The sequence below is a fragment of the Pogoniulus pusillus genome, chromosome 5 (genome assembly GCF_015220805.1).
Source record: "Pogoniulus pusillus isolate bPogPus1 chromosome 5, bPogPus1.pri, whole genome shotgun sequence".
In the NCBI taxonomy this organism is placed as follows: domain Eukaryota; kingdom Metazoa; phylum Chordata; class Aves; order Piciformes; family Lybiidae; genus Pogoniulus; species Pogoniulus pusillus.
This window is the reverse complement of record NC_087268.1, coordinates 37,807,529-37,834,301: the sequence shown is the minus strand read 5'-3', so window position 1 is coordinate 37,834,301 and position 26,773 is coordinate 37,807,529. Positions and strand designations below refer to the sequence as shown.

General features: G+C 39.7%; 1 protein-coding gene across 7 annotated transcripts in view; it reads right to left on the bottom strand.

Annotated features, from left to right (window-relative positions):
- The window catches only part of FGF14 (fibroblast growth factor 14), a 496,088-nt gene that overhangs the window by 179,301 nt on the left and 290,014 nt on the right, over positions 1 to 26,773 (bottom strand). The gene's annotated exons all lie outside the window — the stretch shown is intronic.

Below are 26,773 nucleotides of genomic sequence, written 5' to 3'. Positions count from 1 at the left end.
AGTGCAAGGTCTGAAGCTGTGTGACAGCTGTGCCAAGAGAAAGCTACCAGCCTATTGGTGACACTCATATGTTAAATACTTCTGATTTCATCATCTATCTCTCTCCACATTGGCTTTCTTCCATAATACAAAACAGCAAGAGGAAGTCAGTGCTGTGGCTAGCATCAGAGAATTTGGGAAGTTCTGATGTACAGCACAATGCTGTACTTCCTTTAACAAAAATTAGACTGCACAGACTAGCTAACTTTAGTATAAATAGAACTGTATTCTCACTGGTGTCTAAGCACTCTTTTAGCATAGTGGTAATTACAGTTCCTAATATAGGAAAGGAAGAGAAGTCTGAAGAGCAGTGGGTAGATTTTAAGAGACAAAGTACAGGTGTCTCTCTGACATTATTATTGTTAATCATAGATAATTTCCTTGCTTACCCTTTTCCCCCACCACATGCCAAATAAAAGAAAATAAAAAACCTGAGAGACATTTTAAAAAATGAGTGTAAAAGGGAAGTCAGGAGGTATCTTTTAAAATTCAAGGTCACAGAGACTCAGAACAGCCCAATTCACTTGTAATTGGGCCCTCAATTCAAGAGAGATGTTGAGGTGCTGGGACGTGTCCAGAGAAAGGCAACAAAGCTGGTGAGGGGCCTGGAACACAAAGCCTATGAGGAGAGGCTGAGGGAGCTGGGGTTGTTTAGCCTGGGGAAGAGGAGGCTCAGGGGTGACCTCATTGCTGTCTACAACTACCTGAAGGGAGGCCACAGCCAGGTGGGGGTTGGTCTCTTCTGCCAGGCAACCAGCAACAGAACAAGGGGACACAGTCTCAAGTTGTGCCGGGGGAAGTCTAGGCTGGATGTTAGGAGGAAGTTGTTTCCAGAGAGAGTGATTGGCATTGGAATGGGCTGCCCAAGGGAGGTGGTGGAGTCACCATATCTGGAGGTGTTCAAGAAAAGACTGAATGATGCACGTAGTGCCATGGTCTAGTTGATTGGCTAGGGCTGGGTGCTAGGTTGGACTGGATGATCTTGGAGATCTCTTCCAACCTGGTTGATTCTATAATTCTATGATTCTAATTCTGCCCCAACTGTTTACTTTCAGTTGAAACTAGTTTTTATTTTATAATAAACATTAAAAGAAACCCACAAGATACAGTCATCTCACTCAGAAGTTGAACATAAGAGTATGAGAAATGTCACCCTATTCCTCTCCATAGACTCTAATTAGCTGGTGAAAACAATAGTGTTTAAACTCATACAAAACTATTATTATTATTAGTAGTAGTAGTATATACTACAGTTTCCTCACAACAGGAACAGAGACAATTCCTTTATGTTCTTTGTACCAACTCGAGGTCTAAACAATGCTGATTTATTCAAATTTGGGGGAAAAAACCCTGCAATGTTTATGACAGCTGCTTAAGGAATCTTCAGCTAATCAAAAATACTAACAAAACACTGTGTGAATCTGGGGTGGGAGATTGTACAGAAATCTGTATATTATATATGAAAGCAGTAAAACTCTTGAAAGACTCAGATTTGCTGTTGATAAGGACTTGTAAAGGCAGAGGCACAAAGAACTGGATTAAACTCATCTAATTCTATCACTGTGAGTTGGGAATTTTGGCTCCCATTGTCATGAACCAAGCTGTCCAAAGAAGATGAGTACCCACCCAGTCTTTGGGAAATGCTCATCACCCTCCACAGATTATTAAAACCTTCAGGCTGTTAAGAATTGCATGAAACATTGTGGAAGCTTACAACTGCTCTGGTGCCACAGAAGCTTATTTGCAGACAGCTACATACCTGTCTGGCCAGTTTAGGTGCAATAGCTGCATGTTGATGATTTAGTCAAGATTTTACAAGCTTATTTTGTACAGCCTGAATATAGATTACCCTCATTATTTTCTATTCCACAGTTTGCTACTCATCTTTTCTGGATCACTCTCCCTCTGGTTGCAATAGGCATAGCACAGAAGCTGTTACTGCTCTGCTGAAGGGAAGGTTCAGATCAGAATCAGAGAAGTCACAAGACAAAGTGAAGCCACTTTGCCTCTGAGCAGCCACATTGTGCCGAAATGCAGTTGGCATGGTGCCATTTTTATGCTGAAGCATAGAAACTTTTAGTTGGAAAATACCTTTAAGATCACTGAACTGGGATGAAACAGGAAAGAGAACATTGGTTTGCTTAGCACAATTTGTCTTTGTGCCTAAATGGTAATGAATGTCATAACTTTTTGTAGATACATTAGAAAGTGATTCAAATGAAAAGTTAAGAAAGCAATTAAAATTCACCCATTTTAGCCACGCAATTCCTCATGGAAATAATTACATTCAAATCATGCAGGTATTATGTTCAATAGAGCATCCAGAGAGATGCTAGATTCATTATAAGAAGATCTTGGGGATTAAGGGACAATGCTAATATTTTTATTTAGTTATTCTTTTTACTATCCTGAGTAGTAAGAATGACATACAACTTTTGAGGATTAGTATGTACTTGTTTGAATAGATAATACTTCATTAATCTCCTGAGATATTAATCTTTGTGAATCACATGCTATCAAACACACTTCCAGTAATTAACAGTGGCAGAAATTATCTGATATACTTTCTGTCTCACTACCAACTTTTTGCTCGCTCTTGCTTCCCCTCTACCCACAATCCTCACTTCTCCCTTCAGTATTCTAAATCCCATAAATTATTCAGCTGTCCTCTATGGAATTTTACACAAGACAGTCTCTGGGCAGGATAAAGAGCTGCCCTATCAATAGGAACTGAAATCCAGACAACCTCTCTTTCCTAGGAAAATGTCTGTAATGAGGTTACTGACGTGCTTGCTGCTCCTCTCAGTACTTGCTGCACAGGGCTACAGGCTGACCAGAAAGAATGATGTCCCAGCTCATTGCCTGGTCTGTAAGCTGCAACTCCCAAACCCTTCCTGTCTGCAAAAAAATGTGTAATTATGATGGCTCATTATGTCTATAGTCCCAAGCAAGTCAGGGTGTAACTGCAAAGGGTGTATGTGAAAAACAGGTATAATTGCCTGCTGTGCCAGTTGTACAGCATGGCAGGACAAATTAACTATGATCTAATATTTAAAGTAACAAAGAGGGTTCTGGACTTATACTCTGGAGAGAATGTTGGCTGTGAATATCAGTCAGTCAAATGGAAGCAGTCCCAGACTACTTCATAACACGATTGCTGAAACAAAACAAAAATCCTCTTTGGTAGTAACAACAAGGAACTGCAGATGAAGTGAACTTTATTCACTAAATAAAGGATTCCGCTTGACAAGGAAACTGCCTTTGCAGTCATGAAACACGAAAATTGCCACAGTTCATAGAAGCCATGTGGAAAAAAACCTATTTTGATTCTAGTGAAGAAACAAACAGAGCATTAAGGCAAAAAAAAAAAAAAAAGAAAGAGAGAAATAGAGAGAAAAAGAGAGAGAGAGAGAGAGAAAGAGAAAGAGAAAGAGAAAGAGAAAGAGAAAGAGAAAGAGAAAGAGAAAGAGAAAGAGAAAGAGAAAGAGAAAGAAAGAGAGAGAGGAAGAGAGAGAGAGAGAGAAAGAGAGAGAGAGAGAAAGAGGGAGAGAGGGAGAGAGAGAGAGAGAGAGAGAGAGAGAAAGAGAGAAAGGGAGGGAAGGAGAGAGGAAGGACGGACGGACTAATGTTTGTAGGAAGCAGCATTGGAACATTTAGGAAGTGTAGTCGACACTGCTAGAGAAATTATTTTAAAGCAGATTTACCAAAATCAATTGCCCACATTTTCTTGTCATTTCTGAAATGCTGGTTCTTCATTGCTGTCTATAAAGTTATCAACACCAACCACTGCCCTGTATACCATGAAATAGCTATCAACAAGTCTTTGGGACAGAGAAGAAACTGACTTTCAGCATTGTTCTCATGTTGTTGCTGAAAGATGATGTTTCTTAGGTTCAAATAACATTTTGTCTGAATGCAGAGTTTACCATGTTAGCTTAGAAAAGATTGCTAGTCTGGTTAGCAAAAACCAATAGTTTTGGGTTTGTTTTTTTTCTTCCTGACACAGACTTGAAATGAAAGGTGTAAATTCAAATAATACTGTCATGTGCCTGCATTGCAAGCCATTTCAGTGAGAAAAGTTCACAGCAGGTCGCTTAGCCATTAACAAAACCAGTAGCTGCAAATTAAAAGGTTGGCAAGCAATTTGGAAACATCTAAAGGTTCACCACTTCTTACACGTAACAGTGCAGCAGAAGCAAAGTGAATTGCCACGTAGATGTCAGTATGACATACAAAAGAAATGTCAATGATTAGTCAAAGTCTGCTCCCACCAAGATGTTCATCATGTGCAAATAGCGTTTTGCCTCTTGTGCATATTCTCCTGAAGTTTAAAAGTCTGGAGAGAGCAAAAGGTACAGCCCACTAATGGAAAACCAGGAATTTAAGAGTTTTTGGATGCATAGCAATGTAATTTACTGGTCACAGAAGGCATGATTTCACTTTCTGTGGAGATGAAAGGTCTTAGCCAAGAGCACATTACTATTGGTGTTTGCTCCGTGTCTGTTCAGATATTCAGGTCCTGACCAAGATGCAGTTGCATTTTATGCTTATTTAATCACTTGTTTCCAGTTCTCTCAGCTGATCTCTGCTTCTCTCTTCCAATGATCATCAATTCTAAAGAGAGTCTGCCTAGAAAAACAGTAGAAGTGTACTTGTCTGGAAACATTCAAAACCCACTTGGGTGGGGTTCTGTGCAATCTGCTCTAGGTGAACCTGCTTTAGCCAGAATCCTTTCCAACCCTCCCCATACCATGACTTTGTGATTCTGTGAATGTCACAGCCACTCACTGATCCAACGGGGAAAAAATGAAGAATAAAAGACTTAGTTTGATCAGATTAACACGACGAATTAACATACCAGTCCTCCTTGCCCTGTAGTCACAGTGTTGGAAAGCAGAGAGGAATTTGAGGCTACAATGAGTACAAGTTGTCTCAGGTATATGACTTTGTGAAAGCTAGATAGATTTGATTAAAATATCTAGCATTCCGTAAGAGATGGTTACATTGCATACTGAAACTTCTGATGTTAGTCTGGGAACTGTTGTCAGAGAAGCTGGTTTTGCTACTGCAAGCCTATGACTGCAATATCCTGTTGCAAGGATCTCATAATTATTTTAAAGAATTGTTGCCTTTTTAAATGGAAACCTACTTTAATGAATGTTCTAGAGACCCGTTGTAAAGGAACAGCATCATAGGAAAATAGTGAGGCGATTTCAATGGCAATGCCATGGCCATAGAATAATTTAAAGACTGCTCTATGGAGATAAAGAAGATACTATGGACTTGATGGATTGTCATACAGTAATATGTTCATATATATTCTTCTTTTCAACATTGTGTGCATTTCTAGATCAACTACTGTGTTACCTTCAGAATGCAGAACTGAAAACTGAAAGTTAATCATCTTGCTTTACTGGGTATGTGCTCTCACCTTTCTGAAATGATACTGACTAGTCTAACTCAAGCCTCAGTTATGACTTCTCAAGTGTGAAGCTTGTAATGATGTGATCTCTGCTCTGGAGTTTATTGACGCTTGGCACAGGAACTACCATCATTCCACAGGACGTGTACTGTGAAAATCTGTGCTACTGTGGTCCTGTCTTGGCTTTCCTTTGCAGTAACTGACTGACTTTAATAAGATAGTGATACATTCAGATCATAGCTCCCTCTATAATGCTTCTTTTCAGATTATTTTATGACTGCTAGCAGCAGGTATCTGTGAAGACACAGCTCAGTCCCAGAAAGGAAAAAAGACAATGAGTAGTGAACTAAACCCATGAAGAATTCCAGAAGCCAGCAATTTCTAATTCTGATTAGCATACAACTCTTACTCTTCTCCCATTGTCAGATAAACATAATACCTAGAAGGAGATACAATGTTCTCAAGATTCAGTTAGTGCTGGAAACAGATCCTTTCCATCCTTTCTATAAAGCTGTTATTGGACAAGTAAAAACAAATGACAGATTCAGAGAATCCATCTAAGTAACCTCTGAACAAAAAGCTTGCTTGAACTAGAAAGAATGCTGACACATGTACATTGCTTTGAGTTGTTCACTGTCCTGTTTTTCCAGCTACTTGAAACAAACAGATTCAATGGTTAGGTTGCAGGAAACATCATGAAACCTGCATATTTATGCTTGTTATGATGTTGAAATCCTCTTTTGTGCCAGTCCACTGCATAAAATGTATTTATTTTTGATGCAATGATAGCACTAATGAAGTGACTTCTCATGGGAATCAATGGCAAAATGTCAATCATTTTGATAACCAGACCCAAAATAGCTGCCAATTCCAGTACTCCAAATTTATTTTTAATGCATTTTAAAATGGTTATCTCTGTTGGGGCAGTACAGGGAGAGCTGCTGGTTGTTTCAGCTGGCAAATTTATTTGTGCAACATGAATTATGAGAAAAGCATAGGAAAATATTTTGTCATACACTTTCTGCTTTTCTGTTCTGATGGGTCAGGCCACATTATGTAGTAAGTCTAATGAAAGCCATTAGATATTATCATAGAATCAAACAGGTTGGAAGAGACCTCCAAGATCAGCCAGTCCAACCTAGCACCCAGCCCTAACCAGTCAACTAGACCATGGCACTAAGTGCCTCATTCAGTCTTTTCTTGAACACCTCCAGATATGGTGACTCCACCACCTCCCTGGGCAGCCCATTCCAATGCCAATCACTCTCTCTGGCAAGAACTTCCTCCTTGCTGCCCTTCTCTGGACATGTTCCAGCACCTCAACATCTCTCTTGAATTGAGAGGCTTAGAACTGGACATAGTACTTAAGGTTTGGCCTGACCAATGTTGAGTGCAGGGGCAGAATAACCTCCCTCGTCCTACTGGCCGCACTCTTCCTGAGCCAGGCCAGGATGCCATTGGCTCTCTTGGCCACCTGGGCATACTGTTGGCTCATCTTCAGCCTACCATCCACCAGTATCCCCAGGTCCCTTTCTTCCTGGCTGATCTCCAGCCACTCTGTCCCATATTCAAGTCCAAAAACTGCCTATGCTGAAATAACAGTCCTATGAAAGAAGTGATTTCAATCACTCAGACGAGATCTCTGACATATGCTTCCAAAAAGGAGTGTGTGTTTTAAACAGCAGTCCCAGAATGGTATGAAGTAATAATACTGAATTTGTCACAAGTAGAGTGATTCGAAGTAGGGGAAAGGGGGAAGGTAGTGGGGTAAACCTAAGGAATAAAAAACCAAACAAGTAACAGCTTCTCAGAAATAAGAAGAAAATGGTTTCCCAGTGATGGAAAAGAAGTATGCAGAATAATTCAGAAAGTAGGTTTGCAAACTTCATAAAATTTGCTTTGAAGTTTCATCCTCAAGAAAGTTATTGTATCATCCCTTTCAAGTACTACCAAAACTTCTTAATTTGATATAGTCTTTTGATAGGTTTTATTAATAGTCTAAGACCAACTACTGTTTAAAGGAATGTTTACTCAGGCTGTAGCACAGTTGAAAATGTGTGACATTTCCAATGTCAGCTCAAATTTGAGTATACATACATGAATGAGAGGAGGCAGGACAGTGTTTAAAAAGAAGTGTTTAAAAGACCTTGGTTACATCTAATTTTAACAATCTGAGAACTATACTAAATTTTCATTTGAGGGACATTTCCTCAAAGTATTAAGTATAGCCTGAAAATAGCTCTTAGAAAAAATGTCTTGTTCTACTTAGAGATTCAGAAACACACTGCTGAGCTATGCATTCTGCTGAATTAAGAGAATTTGCACCTAATTGATGGCTTCACTCACACTGCTGACAGTATGAGAATATCTTATCTTCAAGCTCACTCTCAATAGCTTAGACTATGAACTGAAAGAAATGTCAGGCACTTTCATTAAGCAGTTAGATCAAGATTAACGTGTGATTTATTGCCTATTCTGGATAACACAAAATAAAGCATATCAGACAGGTTTCCTTTAAACCTGTATGCAGAGAACTTAAAAGTAAATGCTGGACCCTGTTGTGGTAGGTCTGATAGGCCCAAAATAGGCTTAATATACTGGCTTGCCCAGTCATGTTTTCCTGCTCTGCCAGAGAAGCAAGCATGGGAAAAGAAGACAAAAGAACCTAGAGCCAGAGTCCTGTGGTAAACAAGGTACACACACTTAGATATTATCTTAGAATCACATAATCACCCAGCTGTGAAGAGACCTCCAAGATCATCCAGTCCAACCTAGCACCCAGCCCTAGCCAGTCAACTAGACCATGGCACTAAATGCCTCAGCCAGGCTTTTCTTGAACACCTCCAGGGACAGCGACTCCACCACCTCCCTGGGTAGCCCATTCCAATGGCAAATCACTCTCTGTGATCACTCTCTTGTGCAAGGCCTGTGCTTTCCCCAAATTTGGGTAAAGCAAGCCTATGAATTTGCTTAACATGGTCAGGTTTGGCTTACTGGCATTCTGATTGGCTATTCTGTGTCCAAAGGGCAACTAATCTCGGCCCACACTGATAAAAGGAGATGCGCAGATAAGCAGTGTGCTCTGCCATTGTTCTGCTCTGCTCTGCCATTCTGTTCATGCTTGCCGTGCCTGACACCAAGTCTCAACAGACAACAAGACAGAATCCCCTGAAAGCATTTGGACACTGTCTGGGCTGTGGCTAGCCCCGTGAGTCAAGTAATAATAATTTGTGAGTAAACATTTACAAGGCTCTTTGTAATTCTCCACTGCCTTCTGCCATAAGCAGAAAGAGCTCCTCGAGTCCATCTGGTGGGCAAGCAGCATATTGACCACAAGTGGTGTTTGACCGCAGGAATCTTCTCTTCCAGTTCAAAGTGTTGATATATTTTGCTGGTTATTGCTAGATCTAGATATTACCCATAGAATGTTTCCATGACCATGTAAAAATCCAAATATTATTAAAATAAGTGTTTGGGGGTGGCAAGAGTTCTGAATAGCAAAATTAATGAACAGTATTAATTTTGGAAAAAATATCACCTCACATTAATTAATTTCCCTTTCATACCAGACCCAAATATTCGGATAAGGAATTTAACCATGAAGGGAGCACTTTTTATTTCCACAGTGAAGCAGAGATATACAGTCACAGAGACTATGAAAAAACACACTAGTCTTCTGAACATTTGTCTCAAAAGTCTGGCAGCAGTGAGCAAGCAATCAACCAGTATTGTTTCCTGTTTTACGTGCTATGTTTGTTAATATTTGTTTAATATGCAAGTTCAAAAATTTCTAATGCATATTTTCAGAAGATGTTCCAATAGCTGATAGCTTGGGCTAAGTATTAATGAATGTTTCCTATGAAGGAGCACTTACCAAAGAACTGTGTTTATGTAAGTCGGATGCATTTATGAGACATTTGCATAAAGCACATAAGACTGAAGTACAAGTCATAAATTTTACTTAGGAATGACTGCTTTCTTCTGTGTGAAATAATATCTGTGAGTGGTTATGGTAAGTTTATTATCAAAACATGCATGTTAAAAACATGGTGTTCTGCACTGCATAAGAAATTGCTCATTGAACATAGAATCAACCAGGTTGGAAGAGACCTCCAAGATCACCCAGTCCAACCTAGCACACAGCCCTGTCCAATCAAATAGACCATGGCACTAAGTGCACCGTTCAGTCTTTTCTTGAACACCTCCAGGGATGGTGACTCCACCACCTCCCTGGGCAGCCCATTCCAATGGCAAATCACTCTCTCTGTGAAGAACTTCCTCCCAACATCCAGCCTAGACCTATAATTTCAAGCATGTTACAAGGCAGAAAAAACCACTGAGTCCTTTTTCATCTGTTGTACCCATATAAATTCCTGGTGCTTATAACCGGAAAACATCCACATGTAAGTAATCAGCAGCTTATATGTAATTTCTACAACAACCTCCTGGTTTTTTGGTTGTTTTGTTTGTTTGTTTGTTTTTAAAGTTAAAACGTATACTAGAACAGGTTTTGAGGGAGATAGCCACAATACCTGATATTAGAAAGGACAGGTCCTCATGTAAAATGGCTCAAAAGGAAGATGCAAAGATACCTTTTGAAAATCAAATCTCAGTAAAAATGTCATGAAAGAAATATTGAAAATAGCTGTCTTTAAAGAAATTTCTTTTCCCTCTTCATTGTGCAGCTATTATACTATCATGCTTGAGAACTTGTGAACAAAACTGAAAGGAAAAGAGGAAAAAAAAAAAGGTGAAAAATTAAATTAGTTTTATGACAGCAGAATACATATGGTGAAAATTAAATTTAGATTGGCTACGATCCCATATATCCCATTAATTTTGACTTCCAAACCCAGAAGGGCTATTTGGAATAGCCTCAGCACAGCAGGGTTCTGGCCCAAGATGCCAAGGTATTAGAAGTGAAGAGTAACCATGCGTAAATATTCACACATATATAGACAGCAGACAGAAAACAGTACAGTAATTCATACAAAATTCCACATATCCATTTTTTCTAGTCCTTCATTTATCTCTCTGGAATGTATCTGCATGAAGACCACATATGTGTCCTTAAACACAGCCTGCTAGTCCCTGACTTTGCACACACAAGCTTGTACAATTCACTAATTGGATGCAGACTTGTAAAAGAATTATTAAGGTTAGTATGAATGAAATGAATGGAAGTGTGTGTTTGTGGGGAAGTGGGGGTTGGAAAGAATGCATTGGTATGTGCAAGAGAACACTTTGATTTACAGAATTTAGCTTTGTGGAAAGAGCTAGTCAAGAGCATGCCTAAATTACAATACACATCTGTGAGGAAAATCATACCTAAACAAAAATACCTGCAAATGGTGCAGAAATCTGAACTCTTTGAGTCTCAGTGATGGAATTGCAGGTTCTTTCCTCATTTACACTTCTTCCCACCTTGCACCACATCTCACTGGACCAAAATCTTTTTTAATATGACCAACTTTCCATTTAAAAATAATCAAGTAATCTTCTTCCTATTTTCATCTGACATTCTGAAAAGGTGCCCCTGGTTAAGTCTGTAGCCTGATTGACAGCATGGGCACTGAAGATCCACAGCCTGAAGGACCACTGCAAAAAGAAAAGTTCCCAAAGAAAGGAAATCCCAGAAATCCATTACTGCAGCATCCTGTTGGATTCAAATACCCCTGTCAAAGAGAAACTACAGCACTCTATTCAACTGCTCTGGCATTAGAAAAATACTGTATTCTTCTGGCTGTCACTTTTCATCTGTGCACTGAACTGGGACTTACAATGTAATCTAAAATAGCCTATACTGTATATTTCTGTATTGCAAATCAAGATGATCCAAGGATGAGAAAACCATAACTGCTTTGCATCTCACAGGCCTATCCGCTTAGTTTTGTGTTCAGATATAAATTTTAACTACTTGGAGAATTGTTCCAAGTGATCTGAAAAAAAATAGGTGGCAACAAAAATCCAGACTAAAGTGGCAATCCTCCTTTTCTTGTTCATTTATCAAAAGTCTTCTAAACAGGCTTCACAGTATCACAGTATCACCAAGGTTGGAAGAGAGCTCATAGATCAAGTCCAATCCTTTACCACAGAGCTCAAGGCTAGACCATAGCACCAAGTGCCACGTCCAATCCTGCCTTGAACAGCTCCAGCTTCATTACTGGAAGGTGTGTTTATCATTCTTGTGAATTTCAGAGAAACATTTTACCTGGACTGATAACAGGAGTGAGGAAAGGAGGAATACATGCCAAAAATGCAGTTAACACTAGTCTTATTTCCCCCACCAGCTCCTTTCTGCTTTATTCTATTGTTTCCTGCAGCTTGATAAATTGATATATTAAAGATGATCCTTGAAACTGAAACAGGGATGAATTGCTTCATTAGTGTTTGCAGGCTCAATTATAAAGTAAAAGTACACAACTGAGATTGTACATAAAAGGAAACAGTGTTTAGGGTACACTTAAATCACAGTAGTGTTTCATGTATAAATCTTGCAAACTAATGCAAGCGAGCTGGAACACATTACCTGTTTCTGGCTGTCAAAACAAGGCATTTAGAGAGGTATTTCTCCAGCTAAGATTCAAAGACAAATTTCCCGGTTTTACTGCTAAAGTTCTGCAGTTGGCCCTAAGTTACAGGTGAGGGCACTATAATCAAAAAATAAAACCTTGGAATGGACTAAATGCGAATAAGGCACAAGGAAAATGTGTTCACCCACGTTTCAAATTACAAAGCAGTAACACTGAAGCTGAGAAGAATTTAATATTTGGTAAAATAATACCACTGTTTGAGAAAAACTGAAGCTTCTCCATTCTATGCACATGCATTTAGACATCTGAAGAAAATTACTTCAAAATAAAATTAATGTAATCAAATAGGATTATGTGTGAAAAGTTAAATCTGCTGTCCAGCACATCTGAATCAGGGGGGCAGTTTGAGATATAACAGCGCAGCAAGAGGGATGAAAATCCATCTCAGACTCTCAGACTTTATAATCAGCAAACCTCTCTTGGTAATGTTGCAGGAGGCATGATAATCTGAAGTAGCTCTGGTTTTGTTTCTATGTCAATGCAACCAGACAGCATTTCTGTATTTGATTTTAAATAACTTTCTGAGCTGCTGTGTGCATCACATGCTCTGATGAGTTATTTGATGTTTAAATAGTATTTTTTTTTTCTTTCCCAGCATGTTAAATATTGCTTGGAAGTTAGAAATTAGTGGGGTTTGTCTTCTACTTTCCTAATTCCTCCGTATGTAATTTCAGCTCAAAAAATTGAATTGAGCAGAAAAGAAGGCCATGCTTAGTCACTTATGTAAATGAGGCGATTCTAAAGAACACTCAGCATCAAAATGGTTCTCTGAGAGTGCAGCATTTGTTCTGTTTGGTTTCCTCAGCACACAATCAAAAATTCTGCAATAAATGAATAAGGTCTTCATTTTGAAGCTTTAAGCAGCATTGGGACATTGATCTCACTTTTTTTTTTTTTTTTTTTCAGTCTAAAATATGAAATATCTGAAATCTGGTGCCTTTTTTTTTCTGGAGTGATTGGTAGTTAAATAAAATGCAGACTGCATTGTCTGAAAACTGGGGACATGGTCTACACACAAAAGTAGGGTCCTGTATTTGACTTCCTCCGAGTAAAAGTCTTAAGAAGAAACAAAGAATAAACTTTTCCTAGAATATATCACACAGTATCACAGTATTATCAGGGTTGGAAGAGACCTCACAGATCATCAAGTTCAGCCCTTTACCACAGGGCTCAAGGCTAGACCATGGCACCAAGTGCCACGTCCAACCTTGCCTTGAACAGCCCCAGGGACGGCGACTCCACCACCTCCCCAGGCAGCCCATTCCAGTGTCCAATGACTCTCTCAGTGAAGAACTTTCTCCTCACCTCCAGCCTAAATCTCCCCTGGCACAGCCTGAGGCTGTGTCCTCTCCTTCTGGTGCTGGCCACTTGAGAGAAGAGAGCAACCTCCTCCTGGCCACAACCACCCTTCAGGTAGTTGTAGACAGCAAGGTGTTGTCCTGCCCAAACCTCGGGAAAACAAATTAAGGGGGACAAAGGAGCACAATAAGACTGGTGCCTTTGAGTCTGGCCTGGCCTGCTTGCAAGGCTGAGGTAGGCAGGTTGTGTAAGCTCATGCGCCTAGGGTGGGGATCCACCTGAGCCCCCTCCATATTTGGGGGTACCAGACCTGTGGATTTCACCTTATTGGGCATGTTTTGGCCTGCTGCCAGACCCTTACTGGACAGAATTATGGCCAAGGACCATCCATCTCGGGCACACACCTCATAAAAGGGACAATTCAGTGTTCCTGCCACCCACCGCCCCTAGCCGCCTCGCCACTCTTGGGGCCACTGCCACTGCATGATTCCTGCCCACAGCACTTCACATCGGCCCAGGGAACAACCGACCAAGGCTCTCCTGGCCAGCTGCCACCCCAGCCTGCCATTCCCAGCTCGATCGTGCCTGTGGAGCCTTCAGACAGCGCATCCCAATGACACCCGAGCTCAACTCTTCAGACCCACGAGGGTCAACAATGTGGCTGTGCTACACATATTTGGGATCACCAAAACTGTGACTCCAGCCAGTGAGTCACTGAGCGGTCCCAACTCAGGCAGCATAGACTCTCAGTAATTTACCAGTGGCACTTTCATGCCACAGACTCTCTATCCAAACCTTTCCAAACATCTACTAAATTCCTGATTTTCCTACTGTAAATAGACATTCTGTAAAATAATTCCAACCACCTACAAAGAACCTGTGTAGGGTAACTGTAAAGAAGTTTGGGGAAAAGGGGGGAATTCCTTGTGTATATTGTATTAAATTATTTAAACCCTTTTAAATTCGGCCTCATATTTCCTTCCCCCAAAACCCAGACAAAAACCCTTCACAGCACAAGCCAAGAGATAGCAGCCTACTGCATGTGCCCAGAGAAGGGAGCGAAGGGGCAGAATTGGTTGCAATGTCTGGTCGAGGCCCCATCCCTGGAGGTGTTTAAGGCCAGGCTGGATGAAGCTGTGGCCAGCCTGATCTAGGGTAGGATGTCCCTGCCCATGGCAGGGGGGTTGGAACTGGATGATCCTTGTGGTCCCTTCCAACCCTGACTGATTCAATACATCTATTATTCTATAAAGGAACAGAAAATAGAATAACAGTTTGCAATATCCTGTCTGTCCCACGAAGACTTTTGGTCCCTGGAAGACTTTTATCTCTGTGGTAGGACAATTTGTCCTAAACCCACAACACCCCCCAGCAACTACACTGACTTTCATGAAGCTATTTAAGTGGAAAACTGCTTTACTGAAGAACTTTATACATAGAAGACAAACAGAATTACCAGAAGAAGTCTGTTCTCTTCTGTTATCCTCCAGGAAGCACTAAATATTATATCAGAAACCTAAGCTCTTAGAATTTTCAACTAATCCAGCATCTGCAGGCTCTGTGGCACTGGTCTTTAACATGCCAAATAATTCAGGGCTTGTCCCGCATTTAAAGTCATCAGATAAAAATATAAACAAAGTCAACCTAATAAACAGAGAGATTCACACTGGAACTCACTTTTCATAGAATCATAGAATCAACCAGGTTGGGAGAGACCTCCAAGATCATCCAGTCCAACCTATCCCCCAGCCCTATCCAGTCAACTAGACCATGGCACTAAGTGCCTCAGCCAGGCTTTTCTTCAACACCTCCAGGGACGACGACTCCACCACCTCCCTGGGCAGCCCATTCCAATGGCAAATCACCCTCTCAGTGAAGAACTTCCTCCTAACATCCAGCCTATACCTACCCCGGCACAGCTTGAGACTGTGTCCCCTTGTTCTGTTGCTGGTTGCCTGGCAGAAGAGACCAATCCCCACCTGGCTACAACCTCCCTTCAGGTAGTTGTAGACAGCAATGAGGTCACCCCTGAGCCTCCTCTTCTCCAGGCTGAACAACCCCAGCTCCCCCAGCCTATCCTCATAGGCTTTGATGCTCCAGGCCCCTCACCAGCTTTGTTGCCCTTCTCTGGACATGTTCCAGCACCTCAACATCTCTCTTGAATTGAGCCCAGAACTGGACACAGTACTCAAGGTGTGGCCTGACCAGTGCTGAGTACAGGGGAAGAATAACCTCCCTTGTCCTACTGGCCACAGTGTTCCTGATGCAGGCCAGGATGCCACTGGCTCTCTTTAAAACCTGGGACATCAGGTTAATTTTCACATGCATCTTAATGCAGTCTAAACACAAAAAGCTACTAACCTCAAAATCTAGTAGGTCAAAGTCATATAGTAACAAGGCCAAAACAATATACTGGGTGCCCATTTATCTTGTTCAATGCCATCTTTGTTCACAACAGCTCTGGGAGGCATATCTAACCCCAAGACATTCCCCAGGATTCCAAGCCAGGACATAAGGTGGTAAAATACATGGTGAAGATGAGGACTCAGAAGCATGATGATGAAGGAGTGTGCACACCCCCAGTGCACTGCAAAAAGACTCTTCTCTTCAGGTCATCTGGTGATTACCAAAAATCTCATGAAGTCTACCACTCTCTTCTAAATGTGAGAGCTTGCACATCTTGGAGAAAGATAATGGTCCTTTTAAAACTAACTGGTTTAGAGTACCATTTTCACTGACCTTTGGAGTCCCAGGACCCTATTTCAAGTATGATACCTCAGAATCACCCCCACTGGATTTGCGATCAGATCTCCTAGGTGAATTTAAATGGCTTAAACTCTGTTTGTCAATGCTGTTGACAGAGTTCGTTTTGGTGGTCTCCACACCCTTTCAAGAGAAACTGTTAGGTAGTTTTTGGACAGAAGCTCTTCCTGTGTGGGTCTTGTACACCAAGGTTCTGGTGGTGCTGCCATCCTTAGTTCCATCTGTTCCTGGCTATGAGCTTGCTACCAGGTTGAGGCAGCGCTTGCTAACAAGAAACTGCTTCCTGATATGCATTGCAACAAAACTTGAGGTGCTTATGGAAACAGAAGTGCCTCTATAGAATTTAAGTCCCTTCAATGCTGGGTGAGAACTAAGAGCTTCTTTGGACTAAAACTTGGAGCTGGCCTCCAAAGAGATGTTACTCCTAATGGCATGGTTCTCCCTATGCATCGCTCCTTAGTGAACAAGAATGCACTTACTTAACATCCCAAAGCCATAAACACATATAATCAGCTTCTTGACACACACAAAAAACCTAAAATAAAGTCACACATATTTCAGGTTAAACCTTTAACACTTAGCAAGGCTTTGATGATGTTAGGTGAAAAGTTTGAGCAACTATAGTTACAGCACTACTGAAAAAAACAACAACAACCAAACCAACCAAAAGAATGCTTTCTTTTTACAACAGCAGAAGAGTAAGGAATTAAAAAAGAATCACAGGCTGCCCAATACATTTCAACATTTTCTTTCATACTTGTTATGCAATAAAAATAGATCAACACAAATATAGATATTTATCTGATCTATATTACTTCCAGAAAAGTGGTAGTATTTTTTTTAATATAAAAAAAAGTACATTTTGTTAAACCTTCCTTACAAAAGAGGATTAAACAGTTGGTATTTATCAAACAAATGATGGAAACACTGCCTGGGAAAAGACAAATTAAAATCAAATGCCTAGATTTAAAGTATCTGTGAAAACACTTTTGGTGGCACCTACCAGTACTACTTAGGGATTGAATTTCCCTGGGGAAAAAAAGAAAAGATATAGGCCTACTTTCCCACCTTACCTATTTCTCTACTGTCCTCCTTGCTGACACCAAAAAAGCAAAGAACACCTAAACTACTATTTATGCAAGTTTCCTGCAGATCATACACTTTCTAGGGGCCTCAAACATATCCATGTATTATGACCTATCATCCATCAACTTTTCTTTATTTCAAAGTGCTAACACTGTGGGGTTTTTTTAAGTAATCATTTTTGATAATGCAATTAACTGCAGCAAGTTTTGAGATGTAAAACTTCATTTTCATTTTGAACTATTTTAATCATGTGCATAACACCAAAACTAAAGTCACTTAAGTCATGTGTATAACACCATACAGAAAGTCAGTTTCCATCAGAGCAGAACTAAAGAATCCCACTCCAAGTAGATTCACACATAAGAAGTCTATGCCTTCATAAAATTACTGAGACAATCAATTGTATTTCATGAAGGACACTAAAACACTGACAGCAGAAAAGTGGTATAAATGGTTGATGATTGCCAGCAATGCTCTGCTGACTAACTGCAACAAGAGGAGAACCTCAAGGCAGAAAGATGATGCTGCCTCAGCCAAGAAACCATACATTTTTGGAGACTATGAGCACATAGAAGGAAGTTATTGGCCTAAGAGATAGAGTTGCTTGTGACAGGAATGCCTAAGTACTCCAGGGGCAACACCTCTTTTACTTCAAGGCTTCATGCATGTTTGATACAACAGCAATATTTCACAGAATCACAGAGTCATTCAGGTTAAAAAAGACCTTCAAGACCATCAAGTCCAACCTATCACTCAACATTATCTAATCAACTAAACCATGGCACCAAGTGCCACATCCAGTCTTTTGTTAAACACTTCCAGGGATGGCAATTCCACCACCCCCCTGGGCAGTTCATTCCAATGGCAAATCACTCTTCCTGCAAAGAACTTCTTCCTAACATCCAGCCTAAACCTCCCCTGGCTCAGCTTGATACTGCCCCCTCGTCCTGTTGCTGGTTGCCTGAGAGAAGAGACCGACCCTACTTGGCCACAATCTCCTTGCAGGCTGTTGTAGACAGTGATAAGGTTTCCCCTGAGCCTCCTCTATGTCTAAGACTACCCAATACAGCAAATTAAATTACATTGAGTATCAACAAGCTCCGAATGCATGAAATTTGTTACACTGAAAGGAAAAGGGAGACATATATCCAGGAAGATATGAAAAGATTTCAGGTAGATCAAATGAAAAAGTTTCACTGGAATACTTTCGGTGGATTTATACCAAAATTGTGTTTTAATGTGATGCTGGTATTCACAAGTGATGTCAGCTTAAAATATGCCTGAAGAACAAAACGAAGCATGGTGGTAAAACAATTTCTGAAACGATGCATAAGTAGCCTGTGCATTTTCCCTATGAGACTTAACAAACCGTACTGGCTTCTATCCAGACATCAAAATGTAATTAAGTATGGTTTGTTATGTAGATTCATGGATTATTCATATCTGAACACTTTACTTGCTCCAACTGCATTAGTGTATTTGGCCCCAGTCTGCAAAATATTTTAAGTGAAAAATCAAATTAGAGCAACTTTTCCTGGAGGAAATCAGTTTTTCTTTATCTCCCTTTCTACACATCTAGAGCAATTAATAGTTGAAGACATTGGATTAGTGTTAGACCATTAATCTAAATATTTAAAATCGTGACAGATGGTGCCAATACAAGACACAGTGTGATCTTGCAGGGGGGAGAGCTCAGCTACGGGAGCAACATCAATCTTCCATATGTTCAGGCTGTGGTGAACACATTAAAGAGAAAATTATGTGGTTCCAACAACAACAGAATTCCCACAATTCCTACATAAACCAACAAGTTGTCGAGCTAGTTGAAGAACCACCCCATGTCAAATCTCTGCCTTTGTCAGGCCTTTGTCAAGACAGTCAATTCTAATACACAAAAGTTGTGTCTGCAGAGCCAAAAGAGGATCCATTTTATAAATATGTGAGAAATCTCTTACCATTGACCTCCTGCCAAAATGTCCTTAATCTTTTCTGTCTTGATTTAATAGGTCAACATTTTTATTTAAGTGGTATCTGATGATAACTTCTAGAAAAAGAGAAGCATTCCTGCTCTGCTCTTCCCTCCTGTGGCCGTTTGAGCTGATCCTCTAGCTCAGACATAGGGGAGAAATTAACATTCCAGGGATAGGCCACATAAATGGCAACAATAGATAAATTAATATAATTTCATTGGAGCATCAAGAACTTTTCTCTGCTCCATGTAAATAAGTTTGTTCTACAAATTTAAGTGTAGCCTAACTTTTAAAGATGTTAAGAAACATCACAGTCGCCATAGCACACCTTTCAAATAGTAAAGGTGTTAATTTTGGCCATGTGGTTAACAGGCATATTCCTACTGCTTCCTTAATTAAAGTACATTTGCTTTAGCATTCCTATTTATTGCAAACTCTAAGCACTTTTTCCTCTGTTTATGGGGACTTACACTAAATTTGGGACCCTTTAATGTAGCCACATTGCCATGAAATTCCGTCTGTGTGGTAACTAATACAGTGGGAAGCCAATCACTATCTAAGGACAGTCAGAAGCTTTTAAATCACCAACATTAATTTTGCAGTTTGTTATATCCTGCCACCAAAGCAGGTTGCTACAAATCCTTACGGGTCATGATACTCTGTTCAGTTGTACAGATATGCTGGAAGAACAGAGAAAATAAAGGGAGTATCAAAATTTGCTCTAGACTAAAAATATATACTGCCAACGAGGGTACTTAGGTAGAAAGAAATGCACTTAGTCAGCAAGAGTGTCGTAAAAAAGTTCTAGGCAGAATGTAGAAAAAACACATCCATTTCAAAATTATTTTCTTTTTGCTAATGAGCTATCTAAATAATACAGTCTAATTTCATTTATTTATTTGAAAATGCTTAGCATCCTGTAACTATGGTAACAATTTGCCTTGCTGAGCGCATCTTTGTTAACATCCCTTTGCTGTAGTAATGCCTCCATCACCATCTGGCACTGACAATTTTCTTGCTTGAGTGAAAATTCCTCCAAAGTATGAAATTCAGGGCGTTTATTTTTAGAGGGCTGACTGCCCCAGCTTCTGTTGACTTCTAGAGTCTCAATCAGAACCTCTGTAGATTGAGTAATGTGATTTTGATATCTTAATGAAGAGGATAAGCAGCAGCGTAAAAAACGATTGAGTTGCAAATCTAATCAGTTGTCTTCTTGCCTTTGATGTATACATGGTTTATTTTTCAAACTTTTGTAAGGAGTGATGTTTTGAAAACCATGTACTCCATCTCACCTCCTTTGCTTCACAGAAAATCAGTGGTATTAGACAGATGGCAAAAAGAATTCCATTATTAATAAAACAGGTTCCAAGAATATCTCATGAAGACTAAGAGACCTTCGTTTCCATGGTAAACTGTTTGACTCTATTGCACTTAATAAACATAGCATTCAATACTCAGTGGTCAAGTAGAAATAATGTAATCACAGATATCAGGTCAAATGAAAAAGCATGAGGACTTCAAAGAACATTAAAATAACAAAGATGTACTGCAGAGAACCAAATTGAAGAGATAAGAAAGGAGAAGACATTGCAATCATGGGTCTCTCTCTCCTCTACATTTTGATATTTTTATTCATAGTATCATAGAATCAAATGGGTTGGAAGAGACTTCCAAGATCATCCAGTCCAACCTAGCACCCAGCCCTAGCCAGTCAACTAGACCATGGCACTAAGTGCCTCATCCAGTTTTTTCTTGAGCACCTCCAGGGATGGTACCTCCACCACCTCCCTGGGCAGCCCATTCCAATGCCAATCACTCTCTCTATGAAGAACTTCCTCCTAACATCCAGCCTATATCTCCCCCGGCACAACTTGAGACTGTGTCCCCTTGTTCTGTTGCTGGTTGCCTGGCAGAAGAAACCAACCCCCACCTGGCTACAGCCTCCCTTCAGGTAGTTGTAGACAGCAATGAGGTCACCCCTGAGCCTCCTCTTCTCTAGGCTAAACACTCCCAGCTCCCTCAGCCTCTCCTCGTAGGGCTGTGCTCAGGGCCTCTCACCAGCTTTGTTGCCGTTCTCTGGACACATTCCAGTATCTCAACATCTCTCTTGAATTGAGAAGCCCAGAACTGGACACAGTACTCAAGGTGTGGCCTGACCAGTGTTGAGTACAGGGGAAGAATAACCTCCCTTGTCCTGACGGCCATACTGTTCCTGATACAGGCTGGGATGCCATTGGCTCTCTTGGTAACCTGGGCACACTATTGGTAACTATTCTGAACTCTCTCCCAAAGCAGAAAACAGTATCATTGTATCCTGAGTACAAAAGCAGCATTATTTTTTCATTTTATAAGTAATATGAATGCTACTAAACATTCAAGTAAATTAAACTCATTTGGTCATGCTCAGTTTTGCATATCAGGTTATTAAAAGTCAGTTGATTGATACATGATTTATGTATTACATGTGTTCTTGAAAGCTGAATAAAAACACCTAAATAATCCTTCTGATGATAGAGCTTAGGATATATTTTATACATAATAATTTATCATTAGTGTACATGAAGAGTGTAGCCTAGGCATAAAGACAAGACCACTTGGATCACTCAACCAAGAATGTGCCACATTTGGTTTCTCTCTCCACAGGATCAGAGTGTGAGACTGGAGAGTGCTGATGTGCTCTGTGCAGTGAAAATATGACAGATTTCTTTCTATATAAAAAAGTTGCACTTTTTGTGTGTTCATATACCATACATTGGAGTGATTTAGTTTGTTTTTTTCCTTTCTTCTTTTTTTCTTTCCCTTAAAATAAATGTTTTCAGAAAAGAAAAAAAGAGAGAGAGACTTAACAGTAGCAGCTGAGGGTGGCATTTGGAAACAATGGAGAGGACAGCGTGTAGCTTGACAAGGAACATATTGATGGAAGAAATAACATTGAAGGTCACAATGGGAGAGCTGAGAGACTGCAATGACTTTCCATTTCTACGACCACTCTGCAGGTTCAAATGCTTTATAGGATGGAAGTGTTTTAAACTGAGCATATTTAACATGAATGCTCAAGAAATAGCTGAAAAAAACCACAGTATCAAGTAAGTCAAATTTCTTGGTAAGAACTGTTTGAGCTATCTTCAAGAAATGAATAAATGGTTGGTTTTGATGATTTGTCATCAATATACCTCCTAAACATTTCACAAAATCTGTTTGATTGTTTTGTTGGATGTTTTTTAAAATATCACTGCAAGCTTCAGAAGGGACTATATTTTTTTCTTATACTTGTTGAAAGATACATGATAGAAATATTAGATAAATCCTTGATGAAAGGACTGAGAAGAAAATTCTCTAAGTGTCTAGTTTGATCTTTTTAAAAAGAGATTAGCATATTTAAAACAACTTCTTTGAGGAAGATCATTACAAATTTCCTGATCAGAAAATACAACCATAGAGCAGAGTTCCTTAAAGAAAAGGATAAAGACTAATGTTTCTGTTTTCTTCATGCAATAAAGAAACCTGAATTTATTGATATGATTCATTCCTTTGTGTGTTTTAAACTATTACACAGTGTATGGTTCTTTTCTCCAGGAAAAGAAGTCACCTGTTCAAAAGAGAAAAGTCACTTCTTCCAATCTCCTTTATAGAGAAAATCTAATACATGTATTTAAAAAAGATCCAAAAGCTACATGAATGAAAACATCAGAACTCTAGGCTACACTTTTCTTGAACTGAGATGCACCATGAAAATGGTGTTAAGACAGATAGATAACTGTACTGAGATGGTTGGGAAGGATTAGCTTCTGATGGGGCCAGTCTCTTTACTGAGTGTGAGCACCAAACCCTCAGTTATTGCCCATGTCTTAGTGAGGCTAAAGGAAGATGGGTTGAATTGTGACCCTGACTGCCACTCAATCTCAGTAATGTTGTGGAGATAGATACAGCTTTATAGAAGTGAGCAGTGCTGGAACATTAAAGAGGCAACGTCACAAAGACATGATCTTGTTTAAGCAACAATAGAGTGGGAATCATTTCATAGAATGAAGGCATCATAGAGTGGTTTGGATTCCATTACGTATGTACTACAGGTTATCCTAACCTTAGCCTTGGGAAAGGTAACACTTTGGTAGCTCTCCTTCCTTGGGAAGTAGATGTAATGAAGCTGCTGCTGCTTCTGTTTAGCTGATGTCTATTTTGTTTGGACATCAAGTCTGCGACTAACAATTTTCTCTTCACAGTACTTCCAGAATCCTATCTCAGTGTTTAACAAGAAAAATAGTTTCTCCTACTACTACTTGTAAAAGTTGCAAATAGCTCAAAACAGGAAGAAAAAAAAAATGGATAGTCATATTTATAAACTTGTTACAATAATTATAGGCTAAAAGATCAAAACCAGAGGACAACAGAAATTATTTTAAAGGTAAAAATAAAATCAACATAACATATCTGGCATAAAATAACAAAATTCTAAGCTATGGGTGAAAGGGAAGCAATCCAAAAGTATAACCCAGCTGCAAAATAGAGAGACATGTACACAGAACTATTAATCTCATTTGTTACACCTGAGTAGCAGTTTTCACATACAAAGCAATTCAAGCCATACCATCTTTCTAATTTACATTGTAAAATTTCAATACGATTGAAAAAACCCAGAATGTTATTAAATATATTAATATTAAATATATTAAATGATTAATAATTAAATATTAATATTAAATATATTAAACTTCATACTTTTAGCATCCATTCTCAAAATTTACTTTGCAGCATTCTTGAGTATTGCCTCTCATTATTTATAACTGAAAATTTGCAATAAATTGGCAAATGGCAGAAAATACCCCCACATGTCCATGGGAAAGTCTTGCTTGAAAAGTCTTCTTGTATTCTTAGCAAATTGCTGTATCTACTTAATCACGTCAGGCAGATTGTTCCAAACTTAGCAGGAAACACAAGGCTGACCTACTGCAACACACATTTTACATTCGCAATTCATTCAAAATAGATATTGAGATCCTTGCTGCTCAACAGGATATTTAGTTGCTACTCAGATACAAAGTCTCTCAAGGAGTATCCAGGTTGCACTATTCCTCTCCACTTGGTAAAAGAGTCACTCATCCACACTTATCCCTATAAAAATACCTTTTGTCCTGTGCTAGTTTGAAGCTAGCTGGAATATTTTGGTGAGAAGAATTAGATGATAGGCTGTGAAAAGGAAACAATGGTGATGTCTACTTCACTCATAGGTTTGTTGAGATGTATAAAAACAAGAACACAAACACAGATAACAGAGTTGCTCTCTGGCTGCCTGCCCTTCTCTCCCTAACTTTCTGTCTGTGTGACTAATGCATCTGCTTCTGAACCCGCCCTGTCCAATTCTCCAAAATCACCTTCAATGTAAGCCAAAGTCTGGGATGAGGTAGAGGGGTGGAAGGGAGGTGGAAGGGTGGTTGGGAGCCCCTCCTGGGGACTCTGGTTTCTGGGAGTGGTGTTGTGTTTCCGTACTACCTTTTTTTTCACTTGTATATTGTTGTATCTAGCTGTATATATTGTAAATGCCTGCTTGTATATTGTGCTAAGCTGTAAATATGAAGCTTTGTTCTAATTTCCAGCTCAGCTGGGTCTAGTTTGGGTGATTTCATAAGAGTGGGGGGGATGGTAACCCCCAAACACATCTGCAGCATCGAGATAAAGATAATATGTACCACTATAAGCTGGAAGTGGGGTGTCTCTCTGATATAGCCCAAGAACAACTCTTGAAATTAGACAGCCTTCCAGGCTGCATGGGGAGAAGGTGGCCATCAGATTCGTAGGTTTTCTGATGGCTGCACAGAGAAGCCACGATGACATTTAAAAAAGAGAGAGAGAAAGAAAGGAGGGAAGGAAGGAAGGAGGGAGGGAAGGAGGGAGGGAGGGAGGGAGGGAGGGAGGGAGGGAGGGAGGGAGGAAGGAAGGAAGGAAGGAAGGAAGGAAGGAAGGAAGGAAGGAAGGAAGGAAGGAAGGAAGGAAGGAAGGAAGGAAGGAAGGAAGGAAGGAAGGAAGGAAGGAAGGAAGGAAGGAAGGAAGGAAGGAAGGAAGGAAGGAAGGAAGGAAGGAAGGAAGGAAGGAAGGAAGGAAGGAAGGAAGGAAGGAAGGAAGGAAGGAAGGAAGGAAGGAAGGAAGGAAGGAAGGAAGGAAGGAGCGAGCAAACACCTTTGCATTTTGCTGAAGAAAAACTTAAACCACAGTGATTATACCTCCTTCTGAAACTTTCAAAGTGCCACTTTTCTTGACAACTTAGTAGCCCATGCACTTTCTGTCAGACAGACAACTCTATTCAAAGTGTCGTGTCTATGTAATAAAGTTATCATGAAAATTAATGATAATGTTATGAACCACAGAATAAAAGCAATTAACTTTTTGTCAAATGCTAACAGTACAAACCTTCCACATCTTAATTAGTTCTCTATCATAATTTTTCCACATATGGGGTCATTATTTAAACAAAGTACACTTTGGAGACTCATTTTCCAACATGATGGAGTAGCTTTGTTCCATGTTGACAATGTGAATTTATATTTCATCCTAGTCTGGGAAGAATCTTTCCACTGGAAGACTGAGCTTCCTTTTAAATAGACCAAGCACAGACAGCTCATCCAAAATCCCTTTGTTCCTACTTTCCCACTAGAAAGAAAAGAATTTTCCTGACCATTGGAATCATGTAAGTCCATAAACAATGAAAGCATGATCTGGATTAAAAGTAATCTACTATAAGGTGTTCAGAGGGAAAAAAAAAAACCAAAACACTCTGTTTTACTGAGTATGAAAGAGGTGAAGTTGGTTCTACCTTTTCCCTTTACTTCTTGACACACAATCTATGCAGATCCGTTAGTGCCTGGGATTTGATCCCTAATGTGCTCTTACCATGAGCACAGCTTCACTACTCTATTGAGTATTTACTGGGGTTGGCTTCTGTTTTCAACCGAAATGGAAAAGCTTTCCTGCAGTGGAAAATACAGATGCAGCTTTTGTTTCTTAATTGTTTGGAACTTCAGAATATGACTTGGTTATTTTTTTTGCTATAGCTGTACTATGCAAATCTTAGGGGTGTCATAGAAACTAGGAATGATTCACTGGGCCGACTTGTTCCTTCTCAGTTAATAGTGAACCAACAACGCAGAACGACGCTTAGAAAAATTAGCCTAATGAGATAGTATCTTTCTTGAAAGAAGTTTTTGACACATCATTTGCTTTTAACTATTCCTCCTGATAATTGAATTCAATAAAGCAATCCCCCCCCCCCCCCCCCCCCCCCCCATAATCATTGTTCTGCAGCTACGGTGCTTTATATATCTGCCTGCTGAACACTGTCGATTTGTACCATTTTAATAAGAGGGCAGAAGTGTGAATCTTAGAAAAAAGAAAAAGAAAACCAAACCCCCAAATGAAAGAAAACCCAAACCACTAAAGAAAATAAAACCCAACCCAATGACAAAAACTTTTGCATTATTTCTGTTATGTTCATGTGATATTCGAGCACTACACAACACAGTACTTTATAAAGTGCTGTCCTACCTTTAAAAACAATAAAACTTCTCTGTCTAACTGCAATCTTCCGCTTGATTTTATGAGAAACATCC